The following is a 21482-nucleotide window of genomic DNA, read 5'->3' on the forward strand; positions in this document are numbered from 1 at the left end:
TAAAGCTGTAATTTGGCACAGAGGTTTGCAGTAGCAAGGAGCACCCGTTGGAAAATTTTTTTTTTAAAAAGTGGGCGTGTATCTCCTAAACCACTTAAGCTACAACAGCCAAATTTTCTGAGTACGAATCTTATAAGAATTTCTATCGACACCATGAAAATGTATGAAATCGAATGGTAACCCCTCCCACTCCCCATATAACGGTACAGTTAAAAATCCCTGAAAGCGCAATAAATCAATAAATAAATACTCCAGTGATATTAAATTTTATCTCTGAGATGGTATGAAAGGGGTCTATGGAAATTGGACGATGGGCATGGCACCGTCACGTAGACAAAATTTACTACGTGACATTCTTCTTATAATCTTATGTCACGTTGTGAAAATGGATGAAACCACGCATACTTCCCATATAACACAATTTTAAATTCCACTTCATTGGTTCGGTTTCCACTACACAAATGAAGAAGAAATTAATGTAACGGGATAAAACTTTGCACAAATAATGTATTTGATGTCTGCCACCTTATGACCAAAAATTGTGTAAATCAAATAAAAGCTGTTCAAGACCCTAGGTACCGAATATTTAGACTCCGGTAAAAATGGTTGATGGAGTCATGTGTAGAAGTTCACGCAAGTGAGGAAAGTTCTCTGATCGCCATTCACTTGGGAGTGGCCAGAAACGATTCTTTTACACATGGCTCAAGCAGCTTACTACTTCCGGTCTTTGACCAAGTATCCTCTGGGTAGCCTAAGAACATCCGTTCGAAGGTGAGCTAATGTGAGAAGGCGAAACATTCCCTACATAGGGTTGTGCGCTGGGCTTGGGACCCGCCACGTAAAAAACAATACCAATGAAAAGGAAAACACATCCTCGGATGAGAGACCCCCCTTTTGATGACGACCATGGCAAACGGAATAAGGACTACGAGGGCATGCACCTGGAATGTCCGGTCCCTTAAGTGGGAAGGTGCCGCTGCCCAGCTGGTTGATGTCCTCGCAAAAATAAAGGCTGACATCACCGCCGTCCAAGAAATGCGATGGACGGGACAAGGACAGAGACGAGTAGGTCCTTGTGACATTTTACTACAGTGGCCATATAAAGGAGCGCAAGTTTGGTGTTGGATTCGTGGTGGGAGAGAGACTCCGTCGCCGAGTACTATCATTCACTCCGGTGAATGAACGTCTAACCACAATCCGCATCAAAGCGAGGTTCTTCAACATATCGCTGATTTGCGCCCACGCCCCGACGGATGAGAAGGACGATGTGACCAAAGATGCTCTTCTATGAGCGCTTGGAGCGCGCTTATGAGAGCTGCCCCCGCCACGATGTCAAAATCGTGCTTGGCGACTTTAACGCCAGGGTGGGTAAAGAAGGTATATTTGGCACTACGGTCGGTAAATTCAGCCTCCACGACGAAACATCCCCAAATGGGTTGAGGCTGATTGACTTCGCCGGGGCCCGAAATATGGTTATCTGTAGTACTAGATTCAGCATAAGAAGATTCATCAAGCTACCTGGCTATCTCCGGATCGAAAAACTACCAACCAGATCGATCATGTTGTGATAGATGGAAGACACGTCTCCAGTGTTTTAGATGTGCGTGCGCTCCGAGGTCCCTAACATCGACTCGGACCACTATCTTGTTGCAGCTAAGATTCGCACTCGCCTCTGTGCAGCAAAAAAACGCACGCCAACAAACACAAGGAAGGTTCGACGTCGAAGCTGCAATCACAACAGACAGCCGAACGATTTTCTACTCGGCTTGCCTCCTGCTCTCTGGAGAGCACTAGTCAACAACTCGGTATAAGGGAACTGTGGGACGGCATTTCAAATTCCTTACGTACAGCTGCAACCGAAACCATTGGTTTTCGGAAAGAGCAAAAGAACAGCTGGTACGACGAAGAGTGCCGTGTCGCAGCGGAGAGAAAACAGGCTGCCTACCTCGCCACGTTACGATCGACCACTACACGTGCGGGATGGGGTAGATACCGAGAGTTGAAGAGGGATGCGAGACGCATTTGCAGACAGAAGAAGAAAGAGGCCGAAATGCGTGAGTACGAAGAGCTTGATAAGCTGGCCGACAGGGGTAATGCTCGAAAATTCTACGAAAAAATGCGGCTGCTTACAGAAGGTTTCAAGACCGGAGCATACTCTTGTAGAACCCCCAAAGATGATCTAGTCACTGATGCCCAGAGCATAGTTAAATGATGGAGGGAACACTTCTCCAGCCTGCTGAATGGCAGTGAACGCACAACACCAATCGATGACGATGGAGCAGACGTTCCATTACCCGACCATGAAGAAGTTCGAATAGCAATTGCCCGCCTCAAGAACAACAAAGCGGCAGGGGCCGACGGATTACCGGCCGAGCTATTCAAACACGGCGGCGAAAAACTAATAGGGAGCATGCATCAGATTCTTTGTAAAATATGGTCGGACGAGAGCATGCCCAACGATTGGAATTTAAGTGTGCTATGCCCAATCCATAAAAAAGGAGACCCCACAATCTGCGCCAACTACCGTGGGATTAGCCTCCTCAACATCGCATATAAGGTTCTATCGAGCGTATTGTGTGAAAGATTAAAGCCCATCGTCAACAAATTGATTGGACCTTAGCAGTGTGGCTTCAGACCTGGAAAATCAACAACCGACCAGATATTCACCATGCGCCAAATCTTGGAAAAGACCCGTGAAAGGAGAATCGACACACACCACCTCTTCGTCGATTTCAAAACTGCTTTCGACAGCACGAAAAGGAGCCTCTTTTATGCCGCGATGTCTGAATTTGGTATCCCCGCAAAACTAATACGGCTGTGTAAACTGACGTTGAACAACACCAAGAGCTCCGTCAGGATCGGGAAGGACCTCTCCGAGCCGTTCGATACCAAACGAGGTTTCAGACAAGGCGACTCCCTATCGTGCGACTTCTTCAACCTGCCCCTGGAGAAAATAGTTCGAGCTGCAGAACTAAACAGAGAAGGTACCATCTTCTATAAGAGTGTACAGCTGCTGGCGTATGCCGACGATATTGATATCATCGGCCTCAACACCCGCGCCGTTAGTTCTACTTTCTCTAGGCTGGACAAGGAAGCACAGAAAATGGGTCTGGTAGTGAACGAGGGCAAAACGAAATATCTCCTGTTATCAAACAAACAGTCGTCGCACTCGCGACTTGGCTCTCACGTGACAACTGTCAAACGTGTTTTACGTGGGATCCTGCTTATGTAAAGCTTAACTCCACGGTGCTCAAAAGCACAACGGATCAATACAATGCGTCGATCAGCGCCCTGAAAATTGGGTAAGGATTTTCAGTACCAATTGGCAGTGCGGTAAGGACACACTAACCACCTTGGTAGGGCTCGAGGCCCATCTAAAACCTCTGCCGTACTTTGGGTCTGGCACCCGGTTGCAATGCAACTTCCACATTCGACTGACAAGTCAGTTCTTCCCGCGATTTGGGTTTTAACCACAGCCACCACGAATCTCCACAAAGGGCCAAACAATCGAGCAGACTGGAGCGAACTCCAGGGGCTACTGCTCCCCGTGGTACCAGGTTAAAGTCTTTGGTATTGACCTTGTAGCCGAAACTACGACCAGTTGAGCCTCCATACAGCCCTGGACTGGTGGCCAGGATTTTAGTCGCCTCTTACGACAGGCATGCCTTACCGCGGGTATATTCGGTTTCCCCTCGAACCCGGAGGGGTCCCCCCGTACCCGCAGGGGGAGCTCTCACGTGACAGTCATAACTTTGAAGTTGTAGATAGTTTCGTATATTTGGGAACCAGCATTAACACCACTAATAATGTCAGCCTGGAAATCCAACGCAGGATTGCTCTTGCCAACAGGTGCTACTTCGGACTGAGTAGGCAATTGAAAAGTAAAGTCCTCTCTCGACGAACAAAAGCTAAACTCTATAAGTCGCTCATAATTCCCGTCCTGCTATATGGTGCAGAGGCTTGGGCGATGACAGCAACCGATGAGTCGACGTTACGAGTTTTCGAGAGAAAAATTCTGCGAAAGATTTATGGAGCTTTGCGCATTGGCCACGGCGAATATCGCATCCGATGGAACGATGAGCTGTACGAGATATATGACGACATTGACATAGTTCAGCGAATTAAAAGACAGCAGCTACGCTGGCTAGGTCATGTTGTCCGGATGGATGAAAACACTCCAGCTCTGAAAGTATTCGACGCAGTACCCGCCGGGGGAAGCAGAGGAAGAGGAAGACCTCCACTCCGTTGGAAGGACCAAGTGGAGAAGGACCTGGCTTCGCTTGGAATATCCAATTGGCGCCACGCAGCGAAAAGAAGAAACGACTGGCGCGCTGTTGTTAACTCGGCTATAATCGCGTAAGCGGTGTCTACGCCAATTAAGAAGAAGAAGAAGAAAAATGGTTGACTCTTCATCGAAAATGTCGCTCAATTTGTGATATATGTACATATGTATATAGCTGAAATTAAGGGAAAATCTTTATCTTATAAAGATATGTCTGTATGTGAGAAATGGGTTGAATCGAATCAATACTTTCCGAAGCCCCCATATACTTAATATAAAGATTTTCGATTTTCCGGGTGCCTTTGTACGGCATATATCGGTCAATATGTGAGTTATCCAAACAAAAATAAGAGAGCGTGTTTTATTCATAACAGTGCATATTTGCGCCTAAAATAGATAAATTTGAGCGAAAACTTGGCCTAGCCCCTATATAACTAATATCAGGATTTTCGAACATCCGTTTTGATTCTAGGTCAACATTTTAATTATTTATTTTTTATTTTTTTGACAACTGTGCTTATTTACTACGGTATAGAAAATTTAAAATTTTTATCGACATGTTTATTTTCATTCAACTTTATATACTTACATATCTGAATAACGAAATGTAGTAGCTAGCTAGATCTGTTCCTTTGCAATTGAGAAATTTTTGTGAGTGACACGTAATGAATTGCAAAATCGTCTTAAGTCAAAAAAATTGTCTCTATGTAATTTAAAATCTCAAAAAAGTACTGAATTGCTCTTTTTATTATTGTAAATTTTTTAAGTACTATTACATCTTTTCAAATATCAAATCATAATAACATTAATAAAAAAATGGGATTTTTTTGCCGATTGGTTTACTGATGTTAATGTCGATTATTCTTATATTGCACCTAACAATTAACACTTTTAACACTACCGACTTGTGAAGTGGCAAAGAGAGATACTTAAATATAGGTACATGGGAATGTACGAATACATGATGTCGAACCAACTGCATACATATGTCATCCAATCCGAGAACGGTATCCTTTCATTTACCCGTTTAAACGAGACAGTGTAGTGTTAAATCTTTAGAAGCCAAAGTGAACGACTTTGCACAGCAATTGACACAACTCGCTTTAGAGAGAAGTCGTAACGTTTAAAAAACAATAGCGGCAAACCTCAACAAGTTGAATTGTTTCCATGAAACCTACACTTAAGAGAATAGTACTAATGGTTTCTAAATTGTAATTTTTATTAAATAGCAACTTATTATAGTTACATATATACATATTATACATACATATATCGATCGTAATTTGAAAGCCGTGAAACTATAAAAGAATATTTAATTTTTAATCAATATAGATGATGTCATAAGTGGAAGTATAAGGAGTCATGTATGAACTCTTCAATGCAACCAAGTGACATTTTCATTTATAATTTCAGGACCAAGTTATTTGCTATTCCAATCAAAATATTTCGTTATTTCCCAAAGCAAAAACAAATGGACTAGATGTTGGCAAAATTCAATTCAAAAAGCAAAAATCCGCAACAATTCAAGGCATTTATAAACATTTTAATATTGAATATAAAATAGAAATATTCTAAAATTATATTTGGGTTCATCTTTTTAAGTGTATCTACAAAAAAGTATAGATAAGCTCATTTCAAAGATTTCGAGTGTGAAGAACAAAGCTCCTCTATATTAAATTTAACGAGGATGCCGCTTATAAAGTCAAAGGCTGCGAACAAAGAAGATGCTCATACATATACCGAAGTTACCATATCTTGTTTGTTTGTACAGTATATTTGGTTACGCTTTAGTTGACAGCCAAGGAAAACGGTGGCATTCGGTTGAATGGAAAAAACTTGGCAGCAGAAAATACTATATCACCATTACTGTATTGAATATAGCCGCCTGGCTCGTTCAATAATATGATAAGCTTAGACATTTAGACAGCCATTGGCTTTACTTAAGAGGTTTATTCCCAACGTGAACGGTAACCGATTCCGACTGCCTCAGCTTCAAACGAAAGTAAAAGAACAAATCTGGGAAAATTTACAATAAATTGGTAGAAAAGGTGTAAATTGCAAAACAATGTACGCAAGTTCAGGCCGTTGTTTGCATGGCGGTATTCCATATCCATTATCTGTATGCATAAGTTTACACATATGTATATGTGAAAAAAGTACATGTAGAAAAATCGAGGCAAATGGGACTTTTGCCGAAATCTCAATCTCTCATATAAAAATGAAAAAAACAAATGGGTTTATATATTTTCTAGCCCCGTTTGACAAATATGAATTTCTCCGTTCTTCTTCTTCTTTATTGGCGTAGACACCGCTTACTCGGTTATAGCCGAGTTTACAACAGAAGTTCTTTCTGTCTTTTAATTTGCTGAACTATGTCAATGTAGTCGTATATCTCGTACAGATCATCGTTCCATCATCAAATAAGATACTTGTCGTTGCCAATGCGCAAATCATCTGCAGAACCTTTCTCTCGAAAACTCGTAACGTCGACTCATCAGATGTTGTCATCGTCCATGCATCTGCACCATATAATAGAAAAGGAATAATGAGTGACAGCTTGGTCTTTGGGAGAGGACTTTACTTCTCAATTGCTTACTCTGTCTAAAGAAGCAACTGTTAGCAAGAGTTATTCTGCGGTGAATATCGAAGCTGACATTGTTGGTGTTAATACTGGGTCTAAGATAGACGAAATTATCTACGACTTCAAAGTTATGACTGTCAACAGTGACATGGGAGCCAAGTAGGGAATACGACGACTGTTTTTTTGATCACAGTAGATATTTCGACTTGCCCTCGTTCACTACCAGACCTATTTGTTTCGCTTCTTTATTAAGTCTTGAGAAAGCAGAACTAACGGCGCGGATGTTGAGTCTAATACGGCATCAGCTGTACACTCCTATAAACGATTGTGCCTTCTCGATTCAGCTCTGCAGCTCGAATTATTTTTCCAGTAATAGATTGAAGAAGTCGCAGAATAGAGAGTCGGAGAAGTGCTTCACGATCCTGAAGGAACTTTTGGTATTGTTCAACGTCAGTTTACACACGTATCAGTATTACGAGGATATCAAATTCAGAGATAACGGTATAAAGGCAGCTCCTTTTCGTGCTGTCAAAATCAGCTTTGAAATCAACAAAGAAGTGGTGTGTGTCGATTCTTTTTTCACGGGTCTTTTCCAAGAATTGACGCATGGTAAATATCTGGTCAGTTGTTGATTTTCCAGGCCTAAGGCCACACTGATAAACTTAATCAGTTTGATGACAGAGGGCTGTAATATTTTACACATTACGCTTGATAGAACATTATATGCTATGTTGAGAAGGCTTATTCCACGGTGGTTGGCGCAGATTGTGGGGTCTCCCGTTTTGTGGGCAGAGAACACTTAAATTCCAATGGTTGGGCATGCTTTCGCCCGACCATATTATACAAAGAAGCTGCCGCTTTTTCAGTTTTTCGCCGCCTTATTTAAATAGCTTGGCCTGCAATCCATCGGCCCCCGTAGATTTGTTGTTCTTCAGACAGGAAAATGCTACTCGCACTTCTTTATGGTCGGGCAAATGGAACGTATTCTCCATGGTCATCGATTGGTTAATCGGATTCACCATATCCAGGTGTTATGCTTTCACTGCCATTCAGCAGACTGGAAAAATTTTTCTTCCGAAACTTTAGTATGCTCTGGGCATCAGTCACTAGATCCCCTCAGGGGGTTCTACAAGAGTATGTTCTAGTCTTGAAAGCTTCGTTTAGTTGCCGCATCTTTTCGTAGATCTGTCGGCCAGCTTATCAAGCTCTTCGTACTCACGCATTTCGGCCTCTCTCTATTTTTGTCTGCAAATACGTCTCGCTTCGCTCTTCATATCTCGGTATCTACCCCATCCGGTGCATTTTGTGGTCGATCGTAACGTTGCGAGGTAGGTAGTCTGTTTTCTCTCCGCTGCGACACGGCATCCGTCATCGTATAGGCTGTTTTTTGCATTTCCAGGAAACCAATGGGTACTTTTGCGGGTAACTTGGCTTCAACAACTTAGTGGTCCGAGTCGATGTTAAGACTTCGGAGCGTACGCATGTCTAAAACACTGGAGACATCTATCATAACGGGATCGATCTTGATGAATTTTGCTATGCTGGAATCTGATACTATAGATAACCATATTTCAGGCCCCGGCGTAGTCGATCAGCCTCAACCCATTTGGGGATGTTTCATCAGGGAGGCTGAACTTACGACCGTTACGCCAAAGATTCCTTCTTTGCCCACTCTGGCGTTAAATTCTCCGAGCACGATTTTGATATTTGGCTACCCAGAGGATACTCGGTCTAAGACAGGAAGTCATGAGTTCCTTGTTCCTTTCCTCAGTTGCGTGAACTTCTACACATGTATCCATCCTCTGTCACTCTAATATAATTGATGCCTTAAAGTATAGTGCTGATGGTTGGTAATCGGCCAAGGGCCAACACCTTCCACTAGCCCCCAAATAGCCAATTTAAAATGTTTCAATTAACATTATGTACTTCGATGTCTTAAATGAACGAAAAAAACGTCCATCTTCTCATAGACCTAGATATCCGTCATAATGTTTTCGTCTGTCTGAATACCGTAGATGTCTGTCCGTCTGTGAAATTACGCAATAAAATAAGCAAAATCCAATTCCATACCATATTTGCTCATACGACAACTTGCATTTTTTTATACTCTCGCAACAAAGTTGCTAAGGAGAGTATTATAGTTTTGTTCACATAACGGTTGTTTGTAAGTCCTAAAACTAAAAGAGTCAGATATAGGGTTATATATACCAAAGTGATCAGGGCGACGAGTAGAGTCGAAATCCGGATGTCTGTCTGTCCGTCCGTCCGTCTGTCCGTCCGTCTGTCCGTCCGTCCGTGCAAGCTGTAACTTGAGTAAAAATTGAGATATCATGATGAAACTTGGTACACGTATTCCTTGGCTCCATAAGAAGGTTAAGTTCGGAGATGGGCAAAATCGGCTCACTGCCACGCCCACAAAATGGCGGAAACCGAAAACCTATAAAGTGTCATAACTAAGCCACAAATAAAGATATTAAAGTAAAATTTGTCACAAAGGATCGCATTAAGGAGGGGCATATTTGGACGCAGTTTTTTTGGAAAAGTGGGCGTGGCCCCACCCCCTACTAAGTTTTTTGTACATATCTCAGAAACTACTATAGCTATGTCAACCAAACTCTACAGAGTCGTTTTCTTCAGGCATTTCTATATACAGTTCAAAAATGGAAGAAATCGGATAATAAACACGCCCACCTCCCATACAAAGGCTATGTTGAAAATCACTAAAAGTCCGTTAACCGACTAACAAAAAACGTCAGAAATACTAAATTTTACGGAAGAAATTGCAGAAAGAAGCTGCACCCAGGCTTTTTTTAAAAATTGAAAATGGGCGTGGCCTCGCTCACTTATGGACCAAAAACCATATCTCAGGAACTACTAGACCGATTTCAATGAAATTCGGTATATAATATTTTCTTAACACCCTGATGACACGTACGAAATATGGGTGAAATCGGTTTACAACCACGCCTTCTTCCAATATAACGCTATTTCGAATTCCATCTGATGCCTTCTCTGTATAATATATGTACATATACATTAGGAACCAATGATGATAGCGGAATAAAACTTTACAAAAATACGGTATTTGAAAATTATATAAATGACGTATAATGAAATCTCGATTATCACTTTATCATGCGAGAGTATAAAATGTTCGGTGACACCCGAACTTAGCCCTTCCTTACTTGTTTATAAATATGTTTATGTAAACTAGCTTAAGGTAAAATATGTCCTTAATATCATATATGTACATATGCCAACTTAAAAGGAGACAATATGAGTACGATTACAGTAGTGCTCGATATTTGTATACCCTTGCAACCAGTTGGATAGAGTTTTGTTCACCTAACGGTTGTACGTATTACCTAAAACTAAGCGATATAGATCTAAGGTTATTTATATAAATGATTAGAATGACGAGAAAAGTTGAAATCCGGTCTGCCGTAAACCCGTTCGTTCGTCCATTTAGAGAAATCCCATATCACGAGACCCGATAAACCGATTTAGACAAAACTTAGTACGCAACATTCTTCTTATACACGTGACATTCTTCTATGGAACATTGTAAAAATGGATAAAATCGGACAAAAACCACGCCTACTTTCCATATTGCACAATTTTAAATTCCATTTGATTCGTTCAGTTTCCAGGAGACAAATTAAGAAGCAATTAATAGAACGGGATAAAACTTTCAACAGATAATGTCTTTGGTGTGTTCTACCTTATAACCAAAAACTGTTTAAATTCAATAAAAACTGTTCAAGACCATAGGTACCAAATATTTAGACTCCGTTACCTATGGTTGACTCTTCACCAAAAATGTCGCTCAATTTGTGATATATATAGCTGAAATTAAGCGATAATCTTATGTATAAAGGTATGTCTGTATGTGAGAAATAGGTTGAATCGAACCAATTCTTCCCATAGCCCCCATATATTTAAAATAAAGATTTTCGAATTTCCGGGTGCTTTTGTACGGCATACAAGTATATCCGCCAATTGTGAGTTATCCCAATGAAAATAAGATAGCGTGTTTTACTCATAACGGTGTATCTTTCCGCCTAATCCCTTATATCCCTTATATAACTAATATAAGGATTTTTCGAATACCCGGCTGTCTTTACTCTATATGATTGGTTTTATACCTTAACCCCATCGAGACCCTCGGGTCTGGCCAGTCATATTTTGTTGTTAAATGCTATTTAAATATATTTAGAGTGTAGCAAACGACTTTCGCTTCCAGGTAGTAGCAAGGATATCGTATCGAAAAGGACGAAAAAAGGATATTATAATATTATACCTTAGTGCACCAATGGTGCTTGTCTAGACCCCATATATTTTGTATGAAAATATATGAACTTTGGTATGTTTCTATCACTTCGCACGGTTGATTTATTTGTTTTCATGTTCGTTACATGTCCAAATTGGTTTGTATGTTTATCTAGGTCAAATACTTTAGCCGCTAGAGCGTTTTAAAGGTTGAGAAAAATGTAATTTTTCCAAAATGTTACATTTATTGTGAACGCTATTGCCACGCCAAGCGTGAACAAGGCAGTCAAAATGTATCTATATTGTACATATGTACATAGTATATGAGCGTAAATACAACACGTATTTCCATACAAATGTACTTATGTAAACACCACTTGGCCTAGCCAAGCACCATTGGTCTCGACTAAGTGTATCAGACCATTGGTCTCGACCAGGGTTAAAGTATTTCCATGGCTTTGATTCTTGCAAGTTGGAAGACTACAAAATGTCCGGTTGCACCCGAACTTAACCCTCCCCCACTTGTTTATAATGTTTTTATAATTGATAATTGGGACAACTTCCATAATCACAATAAATTCTGAACTTATTCAATCCCAATGGACAAGGGTATACTGCAATTTAGAAGTTTTAGGGTGCTTAACGTGGTTAACGGTCTTACTCCCATACATACAGTACATACATATGTACCTCTATACCGCAATCGTTGCCATATACATACATTCTTTTATTTCTCGGCTAGCGAACAGCAGATGGCGTTAAAGGACAGTTCTATTCTGCATAAAGCTTATGCGATTTTTGTACCCACGAAGTTTGTAAGCTAAGTCAACTTAGCTATGTCCGTCTGCCCGTCAGTATATCTGTCCATCTGTCTGTAATTTTTCAAACGCCTTTTTCTTTTCAAGAGGCTGCTCATTTGTCAAAACAATCCAATCAAAATCTAAATAAAAATTTTTAAAAAAGATATTTTTCCATTCCGTTGGGTGCATACCCAGTTACATTTTCAGATTTATTTACACATACATACATATGTATGTACATATGAATAGTCGAATTATTCAAATATGCGAAGTATTTAACAAACATACCATTTATTACATGATTGTAAATGCAATTGACTTTGTCATTTCTCTTTCAGAATAATTTCGTTGACATTTGGATCATTGGACCAGGAAAATAAATTCAAGCCCCTAATAAAGCTCGCAGGTGAGATTTCGCGAACATACTCTTTTTAGCGGTATAATGCTAACAGACAGAAGTCGAAGAATTCCAGGCAAGTGACTGCTGTGAAAAAAACGTGGAGAACAGGCCGGCTAGTTATTTTTCTAATGAAATAATTTCTTCGTTTACACAAATGTTTAAAGCTACTTTTCCCACCATTGAAATTTTGAAAACTCATAACTCTAAAATTGTTCATATTGAGTCGAAATAAAATATACGTGTCCAATATTTGCCTCAAATAACACAAAAATGTTCTGTATTAAGAAATGTTTGAATGTAAAATGTGTATATTACATATCATATTCCGTAATTTTAAAAGGTTAATGCGAATTTAAATATAAAAAATTGTTATTTTCTTCTTACTGAATAAGTGCGTTTGTGGATACCATTAAATAGTTTCCCAAATACCTAAACACTTTGTGAATGCTAAAGAATTAACACTCTGTCAAATTACCATATTCCAAAAGATTGCCAAGTAAAAGAGAAAATTTTTGCATCTACACGCATGCGCCTTGCACCTTGTAAGCCTGACAAGAAAACAACCTTCAGTCGTCCATTACCGATATTCACCAGCGCAACGTCAGGTTGGCGTATGGACACTAAAACTTGGATGCGCCTGTTCTGTTACTGGGCCTGCGCTTGTCATCGAACCAATTGACAATTCAATTGACAGTAAACAAGCGATTGCTGCACTAAACGCTTTCGTTTTAAGTATAATCCAAATAAGATGTTAAAATTGCATACCAAATAGCAGCATTGCGAGACGTAGACAGCTTAACTTATACCAGTAAGCATACTTCGTATTGTAGATGTGCGCATTGCTGCACATAACTGACGACAAAACGAGCGCGCCACAGTTGTACACAATATTACAAACGCCAACGGATAACAATTCGTAAAACAAAACCAAGTAAAAGCAACAAGAAGCGAACGAAGGAAAACATTAATTTAGTGTTTTTGCTTTGAGCGCCGAAGGGCAAGATCAGCTCTACGAACATGGAACACAAATATCATGGTATTGCCTGCAATTCGCCAAGTTGAAACAAAACAAACACACTAAATGATTAAACATGCAAATATGTATGTATACATATATATATGTATAAGTATATATTCATACATATACAATAACATCAATGAAGTCAAGACTCTTACCGCCATATAAATATATTCACTTTAAAACAATTTCTACCAGCAACATCATCTTATAATAGTTATGACCTCTTTTCAGATGAGATGAAAAAAACTGAAACTAGCACCTTCTTGCATTCTCCTTCTTCTTTTTCTATTATATGTGCTCATACATCCCAAAAATCTGTAATAGTGGAAACTCATAATATAACGGTTAATAACATAATATCACAAGATTTCAGATAGGTTGTTCCTAATCTAATTAAGTTGAAATCCACTATTCAGGAAAGAGAAAAGCTAAGTATGAGGGATATCAAATTTGTGCCCACTATGACCGGTACTGTGTTGGGACTTTCAGTAAATGAATCGGTTGCCGCTTACATTTCGACCGTTTTATTTTATTGCACCATGCAAGCTACAAAGATACATTGCTTAAAGTGCGTTTCAAAGCTGGTAAAAAAACTTTTAGAGAAGTGCGTGCGCATTGAAATGAATCGTCAAGATAATAAACGCGCACATGCGCAACATATACGCCGACCATTGTGATTGTTTACCTCTAACTCTTCTCTCTGCATACTCGAAAGTTCAGTGTCTAAGCTGTGAGCAGTGTTTTGGTGGCCGTGGTCACGCACACTAAAATTAAGTAGCTCGTTTTCAACCGGTAGACAGGATAAGCAAAACGCAAGTTGCCACGAAACTTAATGTATCTTGACCGCATCTGTTTAATTTCTCTGTTCCCGCTCCTTATATTTTAGTTTACTAAACAAAAAAATACTAATAACAACATAAAGACACAATTCTGGCGCATGCAAATACGTTGTTTCGTTGCACAACAAGCTTGGTATACATTGATGTCGATGTTGAGAACGATGACAGCTGAATGACTCTCGTTCTAGAAGCATCTGCCTAATGTAAGGTTCTCATTGAAACACTATCACTCGTTTCATAGATAATAAGGAAAGTTTATTATACAATATTTCAGCGTAAAAAGTTTAATGTCTCAGTATACATATATTTCATTGATCACTTCACACGGTAAAAGCAGTCCACTCAACTTGCTTACTTACTATTTAAACCTAATAATTTCACTTGCATTACATTGGTCTGTTTTCATAATTTGTCATTTCAACATATTTTAAGTCATAAATTTAATACTCCAAAAGAATGATACAGCCCCATTTGATTTAATATCTAATCGTAAATAATCGAATTAATATTACTCCACTATTCCATATAGCATGCTGCCCCAACATATTCTGCATTCAGAACCTATGAAGCTATGTTAAGATGTAGTAAATACATATATTAATTAAGTTAAAATATTGGGTATATGATGAAAATAGCAAACAAATAATCGGAAATCATAGTACTAGGACACTACACTACACTATTAGCTTAGACCAGTTTCATTCATATTCAGCGCTGAGCCAAATTGTGGTTAAGAAATCCAATTAATTTCATTAAAATATTACACATACTCGAGAACGAGTTTCCAATTATTTTTATAAATTTTACGTACCCACTGACTGGCTTATTCGGCATAAAATCTGCTAAAATAAGCTAATATTCTATACCTCATTCAGATCCGATCTACTGCCTGTCCAGTTCAATTTAGTTTTTTTCCTAAAGCTATATGGAAAACAAGAAACTTCGTTTTCTTTTATATAATAATTAAACAAAAGAAATGGACAATGGGAAGAGGAAAAATAGAATTTTTTGCATACGAAAACTAGTTGGTATAAGATTATGGTCAGAAATTGTTGGATATATTTTCATCAGTTGGCATGAAATATCCACTTAATTTCAAAACACTCCAGATTATTCCGGATCCTCCTCGCTTGGCGGTTCGTCTTAGGCACTCATTCTTTGAACCTCGATTTTACGCCGTACGTAAGGCATGCCAGAACCAAAAATATTTATCATTTCGATTTCTTCTAGTTGAACGCTTCATACTGCTTCTGCTACCTCGATTAGACATGTCAGTGTTTCGGTAAAGAGTGGCTTTTTTCGGAAGGTTTCAGGGGTTTCCAATACAAGTGATATGATTTCTTTAAAAAAACAATACTTATTGTTAAGGAAATTCAATTATTTTTTTTAATTTTATGTGAAGTACAATCGGTACAATTAAGTTTTGAATATAACATCACTCAATTCATAAATAGCACTTTCAATATTGACTTCTAAAGCTGGAAGAGAGTCTCGTTTATTGTACGTGCTGTGTGGCACGTAGCCCATGCTCACGAAAAGTTGCAATTGGAGAACGATTATTTTGATAGTAAAATTGAATAAATTGTAAACGTTGTTCTTTTCTACATATTTCCATGATGAATTTGTAAACATTATCGGATACAATGAAAAAATACAGATCGTGGCATATTAAAAATTGCCGAAGCGACATTTAGAAATCATATCATCCGTATTGGAAAACCCGGTATAAAAGCAAAAAAGTGAAATGACCTTTTCACATCTATCGTGCCGATTCACTTGCCGTATACCCTTGTCCGCTACTGTATACGCTATAAATTCAATTTGTTTGCTTAATTTCTTTCAAATATCTCACATAATGACTATACTTATAAGGTATAAAGTCAGCTGGAACGCGAAAATCCTAACTTTTGGTACGCCTATGTGGGTAGTAGTGGTACTGAACCGTTGCTATCCATTTTTGGCATCACGATATATTACTTCAGCTTTATTCAAATTTTTGTTTTGAAAGTGAAAGAATCATATGGAATCTAAAATTGCGGTATATATTATGAAGAAGGGTTGCACTGCAATTTCGCTCATTCCCACACTGTGGCAAAACATTTTTAAATAAAGTTCTAGTCCAAATTTAGTTGATAATCATGAAGTAGTTACTGAGAAATAGGATAAAATCTAAAGGTGGTAGGTGCCACGCCCTTTGTGCTTCTTTGGTACTGACTCCTATGAAGTCCTTCGGTATTATCTTGAATGTGAAATTTAATATCGCTGAGTGATTTACTTATTGAGTCATCGCACTTTTAGCAGTCCATAACATTATCGTTGTATGTGAGTGGAATTATCACCCGATTTCAACCTAAAAATGTTTATCTCCCACTCCCACTTTTTCAAAATTGTTTAAGGCACCAAAACATAAAAGTTATAAAATGTGTTATTAATTCACAAGTATGAATTTATTTACCTTATTATTTATTCCATTCAATACAGGAATTAATTTTTTTTATTCCTTAAAGAAGAAATTAGTAAAAACATTTCAGTTGACTAAGTATTGGATATGCAGCTTATTGATTTAAATATCAAGACAGTCGTCGTTTGCGTTTCTTTCAAAATTAAAGAGTCAACATTTTAGGGGTATTTTGGCAAAGCAACTTTGTTTACACCATAATACATATTTTTCAATAACATGTTCAACTTGTAACAAAATTACGATGGGGCTGAGAATGCCTAAATCGATCTCATAAACTCGCGTCATTAAACTTGAGAAAATATTTCCACCGTTTCATTTAAAACATTTAAATCACACATTAGCCGATATATGTATTCGGCATAAAGTCAGCTAGAATTCTGAAAATCTTTATGACTAGAAGATGGGGTCTAGGGATATGACAACGAATTTCTTCCATTCTCGCACCACTTCACTGTATATATACATACATATGTGTTAAACTGTGTTCACTTAATTATTTATCTTTTAACACCATTTTCTGACCATGACAATGTTCAAATTCATTGTCATCATTAGTTTCGATATCCTGATATATAGTGATAAAAGCTTTTAAAAGATTGAGGGCAAATTCGTTCTATTAGTTAATTCGTAAATGCTCTTTGAATTGTCATTTTGGTATAATAAAACACAGGTGGCAACGCTCAATTTAATAATGAGAAAAAAACATTTCCCAAGAGAGGATTCAGGCGGGAAACAGCTGATTTCATAGAAACACCAATGCTTTTGAAAAGACAGAGAACGCTGTAGTCACATAACGTTCAAAAGACAAAGAAACCTTGTTTACTACATTTATTTATAATTTAAACGAAGAGAGTCAATATAAAGAGAGATACTCTTATCTTTGGAAATGGAAACCACAAATAGTTCTCAGCAAACAGTTCAGTTCAGGCTGTTCAGTTGAAATATATCCAGTAAACAGGAGACTTCGAACGGTAGATGGACAGGCATGCCGTCGGCAATTTGTTTGCATTGTGGCCATTGTTGGTCTTTCTCTTCCCCCTTTCTCTTAATATGGTTTCGCTGTTTCGTTTCTGAATTAATATTTCAGAGTGTGTGTCAGAGTTACGAGTAAAATTGGATGAAGGCGAATGTAGATATGAGCAGTTCAATGTGAATCGGAGGACATGTGTTTTATGGCAGTCGCCCAGCGCCACCAGCAGCCATTATTAATTTTTTTTCATTTCCATCAAAAATAACGAGATGGAAGGGGATGAATATGTCATCGCCACTCCTTCTGAAAATACAAAAAATATTTAGTGAAAATTTTGTTCACCTGCCGACGGCAGACCGGCGTTCGTCCGGAGGTTTTAGAAAATTGTACTTTGAAGTATCTAAAATATCAAAACACGAATTAGTAGTATTATATTATTATTTAAATTACAAAACAAAAATAAGATATTAGAAAATAGGAATTGTGAAATATCAATAACTGCTGTAAATCTATCTATACTCAATACGTGAAATACAAATCCGGACTATCGTGTTCTCAAAAATTGTACCTCCAATTAAACAGCTTTTCAACAGCAATATGTAAAATGAATTTTTAAAATTCATCTTATTTAGATACCTTAATTCAGATATGTATATCAACAACAAAATTATCGTTCAACTTTATGATTTCCACGTTTTTTTACTTTTATAGTGAGTACTCTCGGGGTTTTTGTAAAAAATGCTGCGAAATTATGTAAATTTGTTGTTTGCAACCACGATAGTGAAGCGGAAGAGAAATTAACGGTCGACGGAAGCCAGTGCGAGGCAACAAAAGGTTATTTGCTTCAGTAATTTTCGTTTTAATTTTCAATGCTAGAAAACGCACACTTGAAGCTGTCGTAGGGCAGAAAGTGTTCCACTTGACTGCAGAAAAGTTGTGAACTTTTTTATTAATGATAGTTGTAAGCTTGTGTTAAAGGTTAGCGCTACTCTCTATGCGTGACGATTTGTTTGAACTACTACAACATTAATTTGTATCACAGAGAATGAATAAAAACACCAAAGTTAACAAACTGTTAATTGGTAATTTGATATAAGATAGGAGCTGGAAATATGCATTTGGTTTTCTTTTTATTTTTGTAGTACACTAAGCACTGCTTAATAAAATCGTAAACGGATGTTCAAATTAGTAAGGCGAGTCCCTAGTACCTATTTAAATAATTCAAATCAAAGACAATGTACACTTATGAGAAGATAATATTAGAAGCCACTGACGCGGCGATCCGAAACAAAACAAAACAAAAAAAAAAGATGGAGAAAATTTCGTAACACTAGAAATCATTTACGTTTCGCTGCATCTGCGAGAGAATGCTGCCGCCGTTTCGTTTCTATATTGTTTTCGCTAACTGCGGTTACTAAGGCCATATTTTATTTTAAAACAAGAATTTAGCTTACACTCACTTAACGTGTGATCACAGAAGGGGATACGAATTCATTAGCGAATGTATTAATGTACATACATATAAAAAAAAATTCAAGGTTCAAGTATGTACCGAAAAGTACTTATTCCAATGGCGCCACTCAGTTTTCTTCAACTATCATGTAGATATACTATAAATAATTACATGATCAGGAGTGAAAGCGATAACTGGAGTAAAAATAAAATACTGTTAAGCGAAATGTACTATAACTAGTGCGAAAATTAAGACAAATTCAGAAATTTTGATACTGGGATGATATTCGCTACTGCAAAAATACATATGTATGTATGCATATCGCACAAGAGGATTATATCCCATTAAAATCCAGCACACTGCCCAATGTATTTTCAAGCCCACAGACGCCGAGGGTGTGGTTCTTAATGCCAATGACTGAGATAAATTAATGAAATTCAATGAATCTGTAATATGTTATTACGGGAAAAATTTCTAAAATCAGTTAATTTTTTTCCCTTAGCCAATTATACATATGCATGTACGTGTATCGCTCAATCTGGTAGGTACGTGAATGAAGCTCAGAGAGCATCTTTACCTAGTTATAAGATGTCTCGATGCCAAAAATGGAGAAAATTGAATCAATATTTTGTCCCTAAATCCATAAGCCTAATGCTCGAATTTTAAATTGTCAGCTTGTTTTATATCTTACAAATTGAATTGAACGTGGTTGTAGTCGGATTTCGGACAGTTGCATGATGTTATATTAGAATGCACCGAAATTAGTAGTAACCAGAAATTGGAGTACTTTCTGAGTTTCAAAATCTTATCTAAACGTTGCTAGTGCCACGACCACTACCCAATTTTTCACAGATTCCTGCGAAGTCACAGCACATGTACCAAGTTCCATCAAGATATGTATGTACATACATATATTAATTTTACTCAAGTTATCGCTTGCACGGACGGATAAATAAACAGTCACTTGGACTTCAACCAGTCTTCTCGTTCTTGTTACTTATAGCTTATACTTTATGTAAAACGCCATATAAGTCTCGATTATTTATAGGTGTTACAGACAATAGTTAGCTGAACAAAACTACTGTGTTCGAGAAAACTATATTGTGGAAGTACACAAATATCTACATCATTCCTAAAAATGTTTAATGTTAATTTGATTATACGAATCAACTTTTCTGCCATTCACTTAGTTAAATTCGATGAAATGAAATCGAAAACGTGTGTAACTTGCAAACAAAAATACACGTAAGAAAAAAACTTTGGATATCAGTTCTGCTTGTCTTATTTTCTGACGGCTTTTGCTGTTCCACAGCCCTTCCAACCATAATTATAGGTCGTTTCTCGCCTGCGACCCTCTGTTTTCACTCCCTTTTATACAGCACTTCAAACACATACATACTGGCCGAGCTCAAATATAAGTTGGTACCCTTCCCTTGACAATTTTCTTTACATAGTACACATCAAAAGTGACGCTAAGAGAGTAGCGTACAACTAAAATCAAGAAAACGAGGAAAGTTTCAAGGAAGCAAAACTCGCATTGCTTTGTGAAATGTTCCATATACATATGTACATACACCAATATATAGTTCAGTATGTTTATGAACGCCGCTTAGTACGATGTTGTTTCCACTTCTCTGCTTCCAATTGTTTGCTTGTCTACCTCATCATAGTATGCAGCCCTGTTTTCTGCGGCCTTTTACAAGTATCAACCATCATCAATTTCGCAGAATTTATGCCAAAAAGCTCATAGCCATATTAATTTTCTCATCGGCCAAGTCTAGTTTTACGATATTGCAAAGGAAATTAAAGTTTCGTTAAGGAATCGTTTCTTAAAAAAAGCAAAAAGCAGCTACATTTATTGCTTAATTTGATATGATTTTCATTATGGGAAGTAATTCTTAAGTCTCCAACAATAATATGCTAATACCCTTGTACTCCATTTTCCTTGTTAATGCCTCTCCATGAAGGAAATGTCCTGGTGGTAACTCTCGCCTTGTTCGTGACTCACAGCACCCAAATTTGTCGGATAGAATTCCATAAGAGATTCTAGCATAAATATTTTTAAGGACATATTATATCCCAAAACGTTACATGACATTAAAAGTTCATTTATTAAGTGTTTGTAATTTTCCGATTTATGGTGCCCAATAAATTTTGGACAATATCACAAAATATTTCGAGACGAGTTTTTCCTGGTCATTCAGTTTATTTTCAAAGCTCTTTTCTTTTATCAGTTGCCCTTTTGTGGGCCGACAAATATTTCTTATTTCATTTTTGTCTCGCTGAGCTTGGGGGATTTCTTCTCATACAAGTATATACAAATATAAGAATAATTTACATGATCCTTTGATTCGGTCCAAATCATTGGTATGGCAAATGGCATTTGCCTGGGTTCAGGATCAACTC

General features: G+C 37.8%; 1 protein-coding gene across 3 annotated transcripts in view; it reads left to right on the forward strand.

Annotated features, from left to right (window-relative positions):
- LOC120777889 (homeotic protein antennapedia) overlaps window positions 1-21482 on the forward strand; it is a 196763-nt gene that overhangs the window by 52120 nt on the left and 123161 nt on the right. For all 3 annotated transcript variants that reach the window (XM_040109456.1, XM_040109464.1, XM_040109473.1), the window contains exon 2: window positions 12271-12338. The gene's annotated coding sequence lies outside the window, so the exon portion shown is untranslated. The remainder of the gene's footprint in view (window positions 1-12270; window positions 12339-21482) is intronic.

The sequence above is a fragment of the Bactrocera tryoni genome, chromosome 1, assembly GCF_016617805.1.
Source record: "Bactrocera tryoni isolate S06 chromosome 1, CSIRO_BtryS06_freeze2, whole genome shotgun sequence".
Classification (NCBI taxonomy): domain Eukaryota; kingdom Metazoa; phylum Arthropoda; class Insecta; order Diptera; family Tephritidae; genus Bactrocera; species Bactrocera tryoni.